Genomic DNA, 18,504 nt, shown 5'->3' with positions numbered 1-18,504 from the left:
TTTCCACGCCTCAGCAACCCCAAAAGCCCCCAACTTTCCATTCTCAGACAATAGATGCTCCCACTTTTTGTTAGAAGAATAAAATCTCAGAAATCCCCATTACTCAATTTGGTCAGATTCCAGGAGCATCTGAGTCCAAATCCATTCAGAATGTCTCAGTGATGAACCCAACATAAAAAATAAAAAAAAAACTTTGTCCTGCCCAACAGTTGCCAGGAGAACAGGCTGCATCTTTACTTTCTTCAGAGGAAGGACTTCATCATCAGGGTTTATATGAGGTCTTTATGATCAACATGTTTACAACAACGCAGGGCAGGCTGACCTCACACACACACACCAACTAATCCCCCATGTTTTTTCCCTCTTCCTTCCCTGGACTCACAATATGCCTCATCAGCATGCTGTGTGTGATCCAAAACACACAAAATAATAGGGATAGGTTTGCGGGAGGGAGTGCTTTATCACACATAATGACACCGCGAGTACAGATGGCCCAGCGCAGTGTTTTATTCTTTTTTTTTTTCTCATATGTGCCAAGATCTTTAATCAGAAGAGCTGTGACGCAGGCAGAGCCATTTTGTTATGAAAGCACAGCTTGTACGTTTAGTCTAGAAAACATCCAAGGTCTGTTTGGAGATTCCTAAGATACTGCCGTCGCCACCGATTCCTGCAGGCAGTTTGTACATAAATCTCCAGCTGAGCTGCTTGAGGTATTATTTATCCAGCAGGCTGCATTACCGAGGGTATAACTCAGAGGAGGTGAGGTAAAATGAGGTGAAGGGAAGCAAATTCTTTCCAAGGTGTGAGAGTCTGTGTAGTTTTTGGTATGAGTCACGCAAACCTCTGTTTCCACTGTGGCATCCCCACCATCATCAGTGGAGAAGAGCCAGAGATAACAAAGGGAGGAAAACTTATTGGAGCTCTCACTCAGTGCAACAAGCTGAATAGAAACAGTCCCTTTCCCTTTCACACTCTGGACGACTTGCTTTTCTCTACCACAGCTGAACGAAATGACATAAACAAAGCTCGCAGCTGTGGATGTGAAACACACTCGGAAGGGTTTTAGCATTATTTTTATGGCTAAGACAGTCAAAACAGACAGTTGCAAGATCAAAATTCAGTTTTCAGGCTATAAACCATACAATCTAGAACTTCTTTCATAGAAGTGTCACTCTAAAACTCTTACTCAACAGACTTTTAGGTCAATTCGTGCCTTTAGTGTTCATGGCTTTGGCATTGTATCCTTTCTAATTTTGTTGTACCTGTCGATTGCAAACATACAACATACTCAAATCTCACATGTTCTATTTTTTATTATTTTCTTTAAATTTTCCTTTTTTCCGTTTTGTTTGGTTTTGATCCTTGTCTGACTATCTGAATTACTAAATACAAGAAATGTATCAACAAAAATAATTTTGGGTGGCCTCTTTCTTGCAGATCTCTAATGGATTCATAGACCCACATTTCTTTACTGCAGGCCATGAGTAGCCCATAAAAAACACATTAAACCATTGTTTGTCAAAGTGAGAACAAACCAGCTGAATATGGTAAATGACCAGCTGTTAGATTATGTAGTATAACGGGTAGGTACACTGAACATTGAGGCGAGATTAGTTCAATAGCTAGAGTAGCAAAAATAATTAGATTTCATGGTTTGCAAACATTATCAATTGGGGTTTACAGTTACAATTTTAATTGTAAACTGTGGGCCGTACAGTGGCACAGTTGGTAGCAATGTTGCACCTGTCCCAGTGCACTCCACTTTCTGACTAATGGCTATTTTCTACAGCTGAAGAGAGTCCAGGGTAACGCGGCTCCAACTTTACCTTTACCATTCCTACACATTGTCAGTCAGGTGGCTGGAAGACCATGGCTTCTACACCTTTCCCTCACAAGACAGACATTTAGGTGGAAATATATTCAGGTATGAAAACTTTTGATTGTCATGGTGGGGAAGCTAAATGACCAACACTGTTTTAAACTTACATGCCACAACATGTCTGTAAAGCAGCCAAGTGCAGCCTGGCTACAAGAGTGGATAGTCTGACTAATTAGCTAGTAAATACCAGCCTGTTTTTCTGGTTTTGGATAGACCAGAACAAGAAGGTCTACCAGGCTCTCCCCTCAAATATTTAAAGCCCTGAATTCACAAATAGCCTTCTAGCAGGGATTGAAGGAATTCTACACTTAACAAGATTTTCCACCTTAAAACTACCAAAAACAAATAAAACCATGCCAATATGGCAGTCTAGTCAAGTGCTTCTGCTCCATTCAGCGTCATAAAGAGAAACTGAAAAAGCTTTGATCGACTCCCTTTAAAGTTTAAACTGTGTGCTGACACTGAAGCTGTGGGAGAGAAGAACTTGTCGTTTTAGCTTCTGACCACATGGAGTGCTAGAAGGGGATGCGTGGTACTGTCATGCGTCTCTCCTCCCTTGTCTAGTTTTGTCACTCTCTGGATCAAAAATGGGCCCTTTTTACTGGAAAAGGGCTGCAGCAACATGGTGTGACACCGACAGATGTTTCATCATGACATTCACCCGGCCACTTCCCCTCCAAGTTGTTTCACTTTGAAGCACAGACACTCAGACTGGTATTGTTGTGAACAACATCTCATTTCCAGCAACTTGCCTGAGTGAAACAACATGACACAGCATCTTTACTCAACCAAAAAATCTACACCACTAAACCAAGTTATGAAGTATGGATTTCCACTGCAGGATTTCACAAAAAAAAAAAAAAAAAACATTTCAACAGAACACAAGTAAAAACAAATGCTGCTTCTTTGTTTATACACTGACTGATGACATCAGAGAAGCCACAGTAAGCTGGCTGCTTCACTAACATTTACTAGTAAACACTGGAAAATAAGTGACTTTTGACAAGCCAGTTGATCTATTTGGAAGAAAGCTGGTTTCTGTGGTGTATTTTTTTTTTACACATTTCCAATCTAACTAGCAAAGAAAATGAAATAGCTGGTCATAACACAATGTTCGTTGAGAAATAAACATTAAAAATACTGTGATTGGTTTAGTTTTCTAGAAATGTCTGGTAAGTAGCATTAAAACAGAATCAGTACATGCATTGGCTTTTGCTCTAAGCCAATGTATGACTTTATATAGAACCACAATATACGGTCCTGAACCTTTTTAGTAAGTGTAAATGCTATTTTAGTGCATTAAAGTATAATAGTAATATTATTAAATCATGCCACATTACACGAATGGCTTAGCATTGTTTAAAACTTCATACCTGCCACACCGTTTCCTTCCTGTTTATGCTGGTGGGTGTGGAATTATGAGGCAAGACATAAAACTAACAAAACCTGTTTGTATGCAAGATTTCATAGTCCCGACTTAAACAGAATACATATCTCAAGATCATTCAATTGTTTTGTACAACTTGATGCTTCCGTGAAAATGTACAAATCAATTCAAACATCTAATTGGAAATGAAGCACAAAATGGTAGCATTAACTGAAAAACCATTAAAGTGAAAATTAAAGGAGGAAACAATCCCGCCACACACCTCTCCTGCTTACTTAACTTTTCTGACTCACTTTTTTTTGTACACATCCTCCCCCTCCCTCCTTGTTGTTCTGTCACTTTAATTTTCCTCCGTGCTCGTCACTGCTTGTAGTAAAATGGGCGGTGATTGTTCATTCATACACGCTCCTGTTGAGATCACGGGACAAGTGGGGGGCGGAGTGGAGCCGAGGCACAAAGTGTGTGCATGCGTGTGTGAGTGAGTGGATGACTCCTCACAGCCTCAGACTTCAAAAGGAGACAAAAACCCGCTGCTGTTTTCCACGCCAATCGATCCGAGTGATAGGAAGTGAGCCATCAAAGACCCCATGGTGGCACACTTCGCTGATTTCTGGTCTTTTACAACAGGCAATAAAATGGCTTATAAGCCCCTTTGAGTACTCAGTTTACTCCTAAACCGGACAGAAAATTACTTTACGTAGTTTGTCCATGCGTAATTTCTTTTGACAATTACGCACCAGAGAAGAAAGATAAACAATCCACATTAGATATTAGGGGAGTGGGGGGAAGTAACAACGAGGAGTTTTAAGGCAAAGTAACTATTTTCGATGCGTTCGCAATATAAGTAGACAGAAATTTGAATTAATACGATACGGAATTTAATATTTAAATTCCCTTTGGGGTCAATGAAATATCCATGAGTGGACATTTGCTTACTGATCTGTGCGTAATGTTTCGGATACTTCTGAGTAGTACTACTTAATCCATTAGATTTATAGAAGTAAATAAATAAAATAGATAAATAAATAATCGGTCTGGAGTCATTTTTGGACGCCTGAAATCTGATAACTACGCAGCAAATCACGTTAACCAAAACATAAAAAGTGGCCAGACAAACCCTGGAACCTAATGGACAGCACCAAAACATCAACCCTCCCCCCCTCTTTTAAAGAAAAAGAGTAAGGTGATGCAAATCATTTTCTTTCAGTCAGGCTCTTTGTGTGCGTAAGGATTGACTGAGGGCGCTGATGGGGGTCGCAGCAATCCATTCAATTTATACGGCTGGCGACCTCGGTGATCCTGCCCACCCCCCACTCCAGCTCTCTCATGCACAATGCCGTGAGATCTCCTTACACATGCAGCTTTCCTCATCCCTGTGTCCTCTAGTGACACACATAGTGTCGGGTTTGTTTCACAATAACATGGGAACGTAAGGATTTTCATTCATAAACCGACGAAGAAACTCCAGAAAACTCTTCAGCTGCTGCAGAAAGACAACAAGGCAGACTTCACTTCTGGGAGAGAAATTACTCAGATCCAATTGTAAAGACCAACCAAGTCCGGTAAATGTGACTTCACCGTGGATGTGAATGCGAGCACGCGCGTGGGATCAAACGGAACCACCTGTGGTTCAGGATGACTTCAGAAGCAGCCAGATTCCCCCACCTTATTAATTACTCATAAGTTACACTCACTCATTAAAAGTCTTAAGTGTTTATGTATTTATTAAGACAAAAAAAAAAAAAAAAAAAAAAAAAAAAAAAAAAAAAAAAACACTGTTTCAGTGTTTTGAGTACTCACCGTGTCCGTGTTTCGAATAATCCCTCCGTGAACAAAACTGACTGAGTTAAATATCCGCAGTTGTATCCCAAGTTAGAGCAGCTCCGAGTCAGCAGCCGGCTGGAAGAGAGCTCTGCGCTATAATCCTCTTATATCAGCGGCTTCCTCCTCCAAACAACCCAGAAACAGGAACCACGGGGCGGCCGAACTGTTCCAGAAAGCCGCTTCCACGCTTTGTTTTCCTCTTTGACTTTAAATTACAGTCCGTTCTGTCTCTGTTTATCGGCTGTCGTCGAGCTCCTCTCCTCTCTCAGCACTGCTCTGTTCCCCCACCACACGCACGCAGGCGCTGCTTTAAAGAGAAACGCTCCCACGTCATCGCGCGTGGCCACCGGAATTCCCTGAGAGCGCGAGCTGTCACGGAGCCCCGCAGCCGGTGGTACCGGAGCTGCTCTTCCGCCTCGTCCTCCACAAGCTTTAATCACCTCCACGCTTCCACGCCCGAGTCGTGACCGAGCGCCGGACTCCAGGAGAGCCCAGTTTTGTGTTTCCGCGCACCGATTCGGTCTGTTTTTGGACCAGGAAGACCGTAACAGCACAAGTCTATGTAGACTACTATTTATAGACCGCTGGAAAAAAATATCTATTGTTAGCATAAGGAGTACTACTGCTAGTGACACTATTATTTGTTCAGCTCAGCTAGTCCATGTTTGAGGTAATGTCAATAAATAAGGCATAACATTATGACCAACTGCCTAATATGGTGTTGATTCCTCCTTTAGTTGCTCAGACAGCCCACATAATACATCAAGGTATGCAGGCCGATATTTGATGTGCTCTCTGGTACCAATATATCAGCAGCAGGATCTTAGATGTAGCTTTTGCTATTTTCTTATATTCCAGTCATTAACCATAAAGTTAAGTACTGAAGCAAAGTTAAGCCAAATTCAGTTGTATCATGCTCGTACTTAAAAAAACACCACCCACCCACCCATCCACCCACCCATCCATCCATCCATCCATCCATCCATCCATCCATCCATCCATCCATCCATCCATCCATCCATCCATCCATCCATCCATCCATCCATCCATCCATCCATCCATCCATCCATCCATCCATCCATCCATCCATCCATCACCTCACCAGGAATGCATCGAGCTGATCCGCTTAGCTAACACTTAAACTGTACTCAGTAGAAGCTAATGCTAAAGCAGCTATGTTGACAGCCACCATGTGTCAATAACATATGGAACAACACGTTATGTTATTGTGGGGTTCGCCCTCAAAAGAACTAAGTTTGTTATTGCAAATTTACAATAATTTAGTAGAGTCTCAGTTAATTAGTAAAAAGTTAGCAAAAAAAAAACAAAAAAACTTAGCTCAGCAATTACCATATGGGCTTATAAGTGGAAGTGTGTCCACCACTGATAATGACTAATAAGATTATTATTGAACTTACTTTTTTTTTGTTACGTATTTATTAATATTGACTTTCACGTGCTTTTCAGGAAACTATTTCATTACTTAAAAGAAACATAGGTTACATCAACACACTGCATTTACAATGTCTCAAGCTTTCAAAATCTAATTCCAACAACACAATATTTTACAACATTGAAGAATTACTTACAAGTTCAGGATTCTGAACATTAGTTGTTGTTGTTTTTTTGTTTTTTTTAGGTTTATTAAACATATCTTATTTGATCAACTGATTTATCTCTGAACACATTTCAGCCAACATCAGAAAACTGTTGCAACAAGCCCATAAACTGCATGTCAGGACAAGTCAGGATGCTGCAGTGAAATCACTACTGTGAGTCATCAAAAATGACTACTATTATTGTTATTCATCACCAACTAAACAAAATAATCTTTTTTTTCATTGCATTTTGTGGCAGTTTGTAATTTTGGTGCTACACACAGCAAAGCTCATTTAATAATAACATCACTCGTCAAAACCAGCACTGAAACCTTAGTAAACTTTAGTATCGTTCTTCTTCAGAAATTAAACTATTAACGTAAACCAAACATAATTTACTGCAGTCTTTAACCAGACAGCAATGAATACATAATATCTATTGTTTTAAATTCGTAATGAAATTTTATTTGTCAAATTTATCCTACAGTACAATGAGCTAAGATTAATTTAATCAACTTTCTGTTATAATTCCTTCTAAACATTAGTTAATGGGCATTAAATAAACGTTTATATCCTCTCTTTGAATTGGCCGTCAAGTAATTGAAACTTCACATTGAACTGTTGAATGGTTTCATATAGATCCTCCACAGCAAATACATTTAGTTTATCACCAGCTAAATCACATATAAATGACAACATAGCAACATGGACAGAAGAATAAAAATTGTTCATCATGTAACGTATAAACATATATCTAATAAAAAGAGAGTCTCTCTCTCTCTCTTTCTTTCTGGGACCGGAAGAGTTTGTTCCAGCTTTTCCACGCCAAAGAAACCATCCAATGCAGCACGGTGGTCCGACCGTCAAAACGTGTCATACACCCAAACGCGTTCCTGTAGAGGTTATATTTAGGAAGCCAGCAGGAGAACAGGAGGCCAAATTAGTCTCCACAGGAATGGTGGAAGTGTGTCATGGATGATGCTGAGGCGATGACTTCAGGGTAGCGTACAGACACACAAACACACACACACACACGGTTTACTTATGACCAGAACTGGGCTAATAAAAACAACAAGCAAACAATAAATAAGCAATATGTTATGAAACATCTCTGGCTCAACACAAGGCAGTGATGCAATCAAATCCACATCCTCTCAAAGTTCACGTTCAGATGACTTGGCTTGTTTCTGTGTGCCTGACAGATGAAAAAGCTACATTGTTTGTACTTTATGCTCTACCAAGATGGATCTAGTGGTGAACTTCTCAGTGCAATCATCTTTGTGAGAGATAGTCTTAACACAGAGGATTAGAGTGAGGGTGACTAAAACAGCAGCTGCGTGTATTTTTAAAATTAAAAGAAGAAAAAAGGCCTGTGTTAGAGCTATATGGCAATACGCGGTTTATGAAAATTGGGTTATAAAATTCCAGATGTATCATAAATGCATCCAGCTGCAACCATAATGTTATAATGATTGGTATGTATATTATAAGTCAGCTGCGAGAATATTTTATCGCCTCATCTGGAAGCAATTATGGCATGAATTGTTCCCTGCCGTAATTATCCACCGTAGAGCTGTAAACTAGTTCATTATGTTTCTAGGCGGTGTTATCTGCAGCCTCCTGTTTTATCCATTCATCCATGGTTTGTTCTTTTCACACATTGGTCAGAAACAATCACGTCCAACAAGTCATGCTGTTGGTTGTAAGAAACCAGTTTCTTTATTATGCAGGTCATGAGATTATTGCTTCATATCTTTCATAAAGAGTGCTGATGAAGCATTTCTGGTATGTGACTTTGCTCAGTGTGTTTGCAGTGTAAAAAAATGTACTGAGAAACAGGCACGCTATAGGTTTGTCAGGAGAAGACTGACATCTCAGTTTGCTAATCCTGTTTAGACCATTTTTTAGTGTGAGCTCAAAAGCTCAGCTTAAATATGCCATTTTGTCTCAATAGCTATAGACAAGAAGATAGACGGTTGGTTTTCTGGATGTATGGATCAATGTTTTTTAGACTGATGAATGGATGGAGAATGGGCAACTTTCTGGATGGATGGTTGGTTTTCAGGACAGATGGGTAAATGATTGTCAGGATGGATGGCTCTTTTAGACATTTGGATATTTTCTACACATTACTTTGCTTTGAGCTTTATTTACACCTAGAAAACCCTGAATCTCAAGTTCCAGACTTTTCCAGCTTGCCTCAGTTCACTGGAGAGAGCATTAGCTCTCTGATATGAACAGGAAGAGGATCACTGATTGATGTGGGACTGGGTGGGACCCTCACGTGCCACACACATACACACTCAGCTTCCTCCAGCTGTTTCCTTTATTAACATACCATATTTGTATATAATAACAGTCTTAGGAAATTAAATTCTCATCCTTCCTGTCCCACAACAAGGGAAGCCACGGCATTGCAGTCTGTCTGGGGGTCCTAAATATATATCTGTATGTTACAGGAAGAGACAATAAGGACGGAAAGTGAAGTGTTTAAGCCCTATGAGCTTTAGTGGGAGGCAAACAGCCCTGCATTCATATGTATAAAGAGACCATGCAGATGTTTGTGTGTGTGAAAGGGGAAGGACTGTAATTACAGAGATCAGAGACCAGGACAACCCAGTTCTCACACTCCAAATATACAGCACAGAGCTGCTCTCTCATGGGTACAAGCCCTAAAAAATTCCCTTCATTCCATCCACACATGCTTAAAAAATAAACCGAACACTGATGAGGTCCAGACAGCAGCGCAAGAAGGAATGCTGGAACTTCACAGCGCTGGGAAGATCTCAATGTGCTTGCAGACATGGGAGACCTTTCTGGTACAGATGGTACTTCTCGGCCTCCGATATGTAGGATTATATTTGTGTGTGCATGTGGCATAACATGAGTCAGATCCTGGGTACACCGAGAGACCGACAGACACGATAATAATCACCTCCACACTCCCTCCGCGAGGAGACGGAGCCGCACAGGCGCTCAGAGTCAGACGAGCTGCAGCACACCCACATGTAGCTGCCTGACTGCAGAGCAGCGGCCCTGATAATTAAAGCCCTCGTTCAGGGAGAGAGGCACCAACAGGGAGCCGAGCTGCAGCTAATCCTGACTGCAGTGCTACGATAAGCGAAGCAGAGCAGTCCTGCTTAATACACTCACTTTCCCTAAAGTTATGCAAGACAGTCAGAAAAATAACGAGTGTGCAGAGCTCAGAAAAGGAAAGCATGACTGCTTATGCTGACCGACTAATTTATGACTTTCTCGGAAAAAGAAGGAGCACAAAAAAATTGTTGTGGTGCAGCAGGTTACTGCTTTAGAGTGTAAAACTATGCCTCCACATTTCTGAGGTCCCAAACTCCACTCTATAAAAAAACTCGCAGATTGTGTTGCTGTTCGATGGTCATATAAATCGTGATATGATGCCTGCATCTGGTTTGTCTCTTGCAGAAAAGCAATCTTATGTTTAGACAAGAGTTAATGCCTAATAAAATATATGGGATTATTAACCGTTACACTTTAAAAGGGATAACATCATCATCTTTCAAATATTTCAAGAACGATCTGGAGAAATGGACTCTGGTTACTCACAGCAGTTTATCAACTACACCACTACAGGCAAAGAAGGGAGGTAAAAAAAATGTTGTAAATATAATATTAATCTGGAATGTTTTGTTTTTAAATCACTGCTGAACTCACTGAATGATCATGGTGTTTTGTAAGTTGTTAGGGTCAGGAATGGAAAGACCAACACGCTATCTGCTAATGAATTATTGCAGATCACAACTCATTATTTCTGAAACCAAAGTAAACCTCAGTTCATTTCTCCTGGTGGTTGAGTATTTTGATGAAGCACAGTGGCCACAGTCACTTTCCAAACAAAAATACCCAATAGAGTCCAAAGTACTGAATATTTCCATTAATAGTAAGACATTAATTGCATAAAATCTCAACTATAATGCCCTAACTTTTGTGTCAGGCAATAAATGTACAGTAAAACTAGTAACTAAGTAATTATTTTTTAAAAAAGAGATGACAGTATTTTCTCCGAGTCATCATGCTGTTTTGCTCGGACGCTGCAAACCTCTGAATGATGAAGCAAATCATTCACCTTCTTCCCTCCAGTGAGACCTTTGAAGTTCAAAGACCTGGGCTGTTTAATGCCTGACTCAAGATGCTTTTCAAGCACATTTCTCTGCCAGGACCGATCAGACTGGCAGAAGAGTTTGTTTTGTGCATGAATGAGACTGCAAAGATAGCAATCTGCTAACGCCTTGTGATTCTACAGCCCACCACCTTCTAAGCTAATGACTATGTGTGAGTAATGTGTTGTTTATACTCCTACTATTCTCTTACTCATTTTCGCACTTCTCACCCGGTTTCACCTTTCTTACCTACATACTGATTTTTTTTTTTTTTACCACACAACAGATCTAAACTGGAGAAAACCTTGATCAGTAAGGAGGACAGGAAAGTAGAGCAGGTTTTGAAATAATTAAAGAGGACAATTAGCAGAAAACATTAGCCAGCGGTCTCTGCCTTTTGAACACCATTCAGCTCTCACCAGACTTTATAAACATTCAACAGATAATCTCAACCACTCCCCTGTACACCACTGGTCTACTTCATTCAAGTTTAAAGACATTTCAATAAAGTTGGTGTCTTGACTCAGACATTGATTCTTTTCTTGTTGTCATTCTGTGTGTTCGGGATCATTGTCTTGTTGATGTGGTTTGGATCTACATTCAGTGGTCATTTCAGTCTTGTGTGGTAAAAAAAAACTGGATTGGAGCCCAAATGATCATACCTCCATTACTGTGCTTGACAGAAAGTGTTTCTGTGTATTTGCTGTTGTTTTCTGGTAAAGCAGGAGTGTTTTTGTTCTTAGTTTTAAATCTTTTTAGAACCTGATTAGAATAAGATCTTCTTTATTACATCCTGATGCAACACTAGTGTGGCTCACCAAATGGTGGATGTATGCACAAAACGTCGAGTCCTTTAAAGGAGCCTTACCAAGTGATTGTAGGGTAAGTCCTTGCTCTTCTACTCTCAGGACCTTTGGGCCACCATGACACCCTCCAGCCTCCTAAAACCAAAACAAGGAAGAACACAGGTCAGGTGTGATAAACCGGAGATGCCAAGTTATACGACACATGACGTCAGAAAGCTGCGGCAGCAGTGTGAAAAAGTCCGGTTGTTGTTCTGTGCGAGAGTTTATTCTTTGCCATATGGTTTGTATCTGTATGCGGGTGTGACTCGATGTGGTCATGGCGTTGTTGGTATGTCGTCGGTTTTGGCTCGTGAAAACACAGCGTGTGTTGGTGTGTCAGCCAAACAAGTGCCTGGCCCAGCGCTGTGGCCATCTGTATGTGTGCCGTCCGGTCAGTGAGTCACCGTGTCACTGCTGGGCTGCGGGCCCGAGAACAGGTGGCACACTGGCGGAACGCCCCACCCCCAGAACACACCTCCACACACACCCTGAGAACACACACGTAGCACCTGCAATGTGCCAAAGCATTAAGGCAAACAAGGCTACAAACACACACAAATATTTCAGACAAATAGGCTCTTACTGCTCAAGTTTTCAAGCAAGATTGGTTCATAAACATTATATCTCATGCTATGAAGCAAACTAACAAATCCAAATTAAATAAAAATAGTGCCTTTCTAATAATTTGTGTATAACTGTTGTCATGTCTTACATAGACCTCTCTTGTTCCCTTTATAAATAATTAATGAGCATTCACATCAGGATTATGTTCTGAATGAATGCTACTCTGATCTAAAAATGATCAGAAAGCTTAGTATTGGCCATCTACCCGATCATTGCATGCATCAGAAACAATGGATCATTATATTCATGGCATTTTGATGCAATGTTTCCTCCAAAAGCAGTAATCTGCACGTCTCATATCCATGTATCTCAAATGAAAACCTTTAAATAAAGAAAGTTTAACTTTACTATGTTAATCAAATTTTGTCAACGTTGTTAATCTCATTTTCTATGTAGATTTTTCTCAAGACTTTTTTAATGTCTGAATGCAAACAAACCTCCAGGCACAAATTTGAGTCGACATCTTCATTGCATTTTGGGACTTGAGGTAGTAGCTAACTCCCACCTAGCTGAGAATATTCCCTCGCCAACTAGTGGGAGGTTTAGCAGCTATTTAGCGTCTTTCATTGTTAAGTGCAAATTTATCGCCATTTGGATGACATTCTTTTTTGGCCACTGGCTCACTTCTGTTGCCAACCCATATCATGCTCTGTGTATTATTTACAAAAAAAAAAAAGCTTTTCCGTACCGGGATAAAGACTGTAGAGTCATTTGCGGCGTGAGAAGTTCAAAGCTGCTGCCAAGAGCAACAAACGGACCCTAGACATGTCACACTTTTGATCTCCTGGGGTTGCTAAAGCTCACCAGAAAACTAACACTGATCTAAGAGCAGCATTTCACGCGACACAAACTCTGAAGTCAGGAGTTTAGTGGATTTTAAGCACGGTGGTCAACTGCAAGTCTTTCCTACTTAAGAAATTTATTTCGACAAAGTTGTTACCATGGAGGGAAATACAGCTGAGAAGGATGAGAAATGGAAAAGCACTAGAAGAAGGAGAGCAAACGATGCAGCTATGATGACAAAAAGGAAAAACGATTAAAAGGAGGAATGGTAATTGATGTCTTCCACTGATGTAAGAATGCAACAATATCCGTAATTAATCTCACAAGAAGTACAATGTGTTCCTGAGTAGTTTTCTGTATGAACGTCCAAATAACATTCGATTTTCTTTTGTCCATTTTTGTAGTGGTAGAGGTCTTAAATTCTATTAATTATGGCCTTAAAAAGTCTTAAATTTGAGCTGCAGAAACTTAACTCCACTCAGTGCATTTCTATCACTTTCATTTTTAATGTCTGAATGCAAACAAACCTCCAGTTTTCTTCCAAAGCTTCAGGTCATTTCTGACGCCTTTGCGTGCCAAGCGAACCCACAGGGCATCTTTACACTACTCTACCTTTCCTGTCTTTCTTCCACTTCTTCTCGTGTTCTACCTGCAGGGCTGCACAATAAAGCACGCCCACGCAGCGGCGGCCTCCATATGCTTTCCTACTGAAGCGGAGAACAGAACAGCTTGTGCCGAGTGTGCGACAGTTGTGTCAATAAGAGGCAGAAATAGCTGGCTCAGCATTCACCGAGCTTGCAGCCTGGTGGCTAGGACCCCGAACCTTTGAACCAGGGGCCAGAGAGCAAACTCCCTGGAGGGGCCACAGCTGTGTGTGTGTGTAGGTGTTTTTGAAAGAACGTGGGTGCTACCTTAAAGAAAAAAAAAACTCAAATGAGTGTGTTTTGAGGGTTGCTTGTTACTAGGGTAGAATATCTTCTTTTATGACACATCAAGTAAATGTCAGCAGGTTTGACATTAATCAGTAAATCACATGCAGTTGCATTCAAATAGCAACAGATTAAGATTAGATGTGAGCGCGCGTGTGTGTATGTGTGTATGAGAGGTACCAATAGATAGAGTGAGAGATAGCAAGATACAGAAAGTGGTGTTTATCTTTGGTCTGTAAAGGTTAACCAGTGGGAGCATTTCCCTTTGACATTAACCAGCACAAAAAGGGAGGCAGAAGGGCGGAGCAACAAAGAGCCGGCAGAGACAAAGTCGGAGTGAAAATGCCGAGACTCAGAAGAAAAAAGCAACTTGAAAAAGATAAGAGGGTGAAAGCAGATGAGATTTCCTAAAAGCAGACAAAGAGTATTATTTAGTTGCCGTCCAACCTAAAATCAAACATTGTGTAAAAATAGATAAAAAGATCAAAACAACCCAGGAGTAAAGATTTAGCTCAAAATCTGTATGTCTGGTCCAATGCCAAACCAATAAGCAGTGGTTTGGTTTTTAAAGTACACAGAAGGTTATTATGACAAAAATCCAAAGTCAAACTGATCTAGATCTCAAATTCAGTCAAACTTTAATTACTTTTTTTTTTTTAAACATTTTTTAAAAGAAACCTTTCACCCTGCAACCCCAATCTGAGATAAGCAAAGACAACAAAGGAACAAATGTTGACTTTATTATTTAAAGGAGGGCTTTGCAGGTATTAGAGACATCTAGTGGTAATACTCCAGAATACAATCAAATTAGTACACCTCCTCACTCTACTTCTAGCTATTTATGAAAAAGAAATCAAGGAGGCTTTTTTGAGGCTTTTTTTCTCTACAGCTGAAACGTTACAAGTCATCAAAACAATACCAAGAAAAAATAGCACATACTAGAAAACTGACTTGCTTACAGGTACAAAAGGAAAGTAGGTTGGTAGGAAATGGCAACAGTTCAGACAAAATATGTGTCAAGAGGCAATCTGACCGCCATCACATCACAACATCAACCTGCAAACCCAGTTCAGCCTTTCCTGTCTCTACCTCCTTTAGTGAGTTAGAGGCCTCAGTTCCTTTCATACATTAAACCTATACGGCAAGAAACCCTTCGAGAGCTGGGTCAAACCAGGACGCTTCAGAACCGTGTTGACTGGTGAAAATCCACCTTAAGAAAACAATCTTTCAGGTCACTTGGTAAACCACCATCCTAAGAAAACGTGCGTAAGTACAACTTATCTCAACCCTACACACCTAGATGTCTTACCCTGAAAGCACACACAGACCTTTGAAACCAGTTTTGCCGCCTTCTGTGGCAACAACTTTCAATGTCTCTGTGATACTTGGCAAGAAATATTTTAGATTGCTGTGGGACAGAATTTCTTCCACTTTTCTTTCCTGTTTTTGTAAAGTTAGTTTTCAAACGTGCATAGCCTGTTTAAAGTCACGCCACTGCATCACAATTACTTCTAGGTTCAGACTTTGTCTAGGCCACTTCATTTTGGTTCCTTAGAGTGACTCAAAGCCAAACCCACTGGTTTGCTTTAGCTTATTGTCCTGTTGCATAATTCAGGTATGAAGTGATGACCAAACCATTACACTGCCACCACCATGTTTGGTGGTATGTTGTTCTTCCCCCCCCAAAACCTTAGGTTTTTGCCATAAAGTTCTACTTATGTCTCATCAATCTAATAAATATTTATGTAAAGGTCTTGAGGATCATCGAGATATTTCGGGAACAGGTAGTTATTGCCTTGGGATTGTATGGAGGGCTTTACATATTCTGGGTTCTTCTGTGGCCTCCCAGATGAGTCATTGAAGGCCTCTTGGAGTAACTTTTGGAAGGCCAGACACTCCAAGGTAGATTCACACTGTTCCATGTTTTTTTAAATTTGAGGCTAATGGTTCCCAGATTTTCCAACCATCGAAAGAGGCTGGCTTTGCAACCATTTCCAAAATAATAGATTTAAACAATTCTGTATTTTTCATCTGTTCTAGAAATTCTTGAGATGAGGGAATGATGTGCTGTGTGTAGCCTACGTCATTTTGTGATGCAAGTGATTTCTTGATTTATCCATTATTGACATGTTGATCACATTTAATTCATGAGCTCAAATGATAGCCTTTCATTTTCCGACCGAGTCCGACTGGTGTATATAGATTTTTGCCTTAATAAACTTAATTATCTCTGCATTTTTTAATCATTGTTCTATTATAAAATTGGTTTCAATAGCACTGTGCACATGGCATAAGCAAACACTGTGTCCAACCACATCTCTTTCACCACTAATGTTTATAATACCTTACTGTAGAGATAAAATGAACACCCAACATTGACATGCATTGTTTAGCATGTGTGAGCTTGCATGGCGTGAGGAAGATAGCCATGTTTGAGCTGCTCTCGTCCTGAGTCACTGCTGATTCAGCAAAGCTCTTCAAGTTGGGGCAACAGGCTTCATACTTACACTGAGTTGCTGCGAGGTGGTAATAGATCACAGAGGTTTCTTCCTATAAGCCCCAATGCATTCGCCATCTACTCCTCTGTGTCTCTACTTGTTTGTTTTTCGGTGATTCCTTCAGAAGCACTGAGCTCACCAGCTTTCAGGCAAATATGAAGGAGTTGCTTCAGGCTTTGGAGAGCTAATCAAGAGCAAGGACTTGTTTTGCAAACGTGTAATCTCTTGGAATGCCGTCACACCATATCCTGAAGGTGTGCAAGAGATTTATACTCAGGTAAATGAACTCATTTGTAGGATTACTATTGGATGACAAAAGGAACTCGTTGCTCAGATGCTTTAAAACTGATCTGCCGCTTTGAATTTGGCTTTAAATTGGGTGTTGGCCGTGTTATTTTTGAGTGCATGCACGAGAGAGGCCGACAGTCTGCTTTCCGTCTAGCTTGCCTGTAAACATGCGTGCATTTGGGCGGCCGGAGCTGGCAGAGGAACAGACAGCGCGGAGGAGAGCAGCGCTGGCTGTGGTTGAGGATGTCAGTGAACTTCTGCCACATGGCTTCGCCAAAAGGTCATGGTCAAAACCAAGCCTAGTTCGCAAAACCAAAACACCCACACCGACTCCCATGCATGAACACTTGAGAAGCTGACGGCTGGATGAAGTGTCAGACAGGGCAGACAGACAGACTTCCTGGTCGGGGACAGGCAGGAAAAAAAAAAAAGAGACACCCACGTGAAGAGGGGGAGGGTGACAGACGAGGCTGAGTCAAGTCCTGAGACTCACGGCTGGAGAGCGTCTGAAAATCGCCAGAAATGAGACAAAACGACAGAAAACAGGGAAGTGGAGAGGACATGAAGGAGCAGTTGGTAATAAATCTCGTCTAGACAGCCACGAATGAAAGCAGGCCCACTGTGGCTGCTGCCAGAATCAAGAGCTGTGAACAGCGCGCTTGTATGTGCGAAAGCGAAGAAAAGGGGAGATTTAAGCAAGCGTGCCTAAATAGGGGCTTTATGAAAATAACCCTTTTACCCTGGATGATCCTTCTCTTTTTCACACATAAACACATACAAACGTATTCAGTCAGCAGCTGAGCAGAGCGCATCCCTCACAGCTGTCGAAAGCATTCGGGGCAGCTACACCAGTGACGTCAGTTCTCCAAATAAAACGCTGCCCTCGTCGTCAAACTCCACTAAGTCTTTTGTTTTGAAAAGATTATGAAACCCAAGAAAGTGCAGAAAAATAGAAACATAGAAATAAACTGCTTGATTCCAGATATTTACGGCTCAGCACACAAACACAAGGGGATTTCCTCTACTTTCCACCTGTTGAGGAAACAGAGTGTTTTGGAAATTTACCAGAATAAGTGTCTGTGGTGAAACTCCAGGAATCTAACTGACAATTGATCACTTTTTTTTTTTTGCTTCTGTTTGAGCTGATTACAAACTTTAATGACACAAAAACAATTTCAACGTCGAAACACAACCCTGTGCAAACTGCTGATTTAATTTTCAGCTTAAAACATGATTGCTGCAATTATCGGTTGTGCCTGAGCCTGTTTCAAAAGAACAAGCAGTCTAAGAAACAAGCCCTAAGGCATCCCAACAATACAAACACTTTTTTAGAAAGAGAGGAAAGCAACACTTTCCTCAAACATGACAGATGACTGTGATAGTACCTCGTGGAAAACCAACTTTCATCCCTTTTGAACTGAAGGATTTCTTGTGCTACATAAATAAAACGTTTTGGCAGATTAGGGGGTTAGTCTACGGAGATGGATTTTGGATTTCTTTTGGTTAGAGGTGCACCAATTTTCTAGCTGATCACAGATTACCAATCTTTAAATTGGTGCAGACAAATAGGTGCACCTCTACCTCTACTACTTAGGGTTGATTTGTTGATAACTATATACATGGTGACGTTTCAAGCATTAAAAGCTTGTTTCAGGTATTCCAGTGCCACCTCAATTAGATTCACGTTCAAGCGTTGAATAGGCCATTCATGAA

The 18,504-nt window shown here is 40.7% G+C and overlaps 1 protein-coding gene across 1 annotated transcript in view; it reads right to left on the bottom strand.

Annotated features, from left to right (window-relative positions):
* Window positions 1–18,504, bottom strand: part of kdm6ba (lysine (K)-specific demethylase 6B, a) — a 105,547-nt gene that overhangs the window by 19,434 nt on the left and 67,609 nt on the right. Inside the window, exon 5 of the mRNA XM_055051225.1 lies at window positions 11,693–11,765. The gene's annotated coding sequence lies outside the window, so the exon portion shown is untranslated. The remainder of the gene's footprint in view (window positions 1–11,692; window positions 11,766–18,504) is intronic.

This window comes from Poeciliopsis prolifica, unplaced genomic scaffold (assembly GCF_027474105.1).
Source record: "Poeciliopsis prolifica strain line A6 unplaced genomic scaffold, Auburn_PproV2 SCAFFOLD032, whole genome shotgun sequence".
Classification (NCBI taxonomy): domain Eukaryota; kingdom Metazoa; phylum Chordata; class Actinopteri; order Cyprinodontiformes; family Poeciliidae; genus Poeciliopsis; species Poeciliopsis prolifica.
Note: the sequence above shows the minus strand (reverse complement) of the source record. Positions and strands in the feature narration are given on the sequence as shown.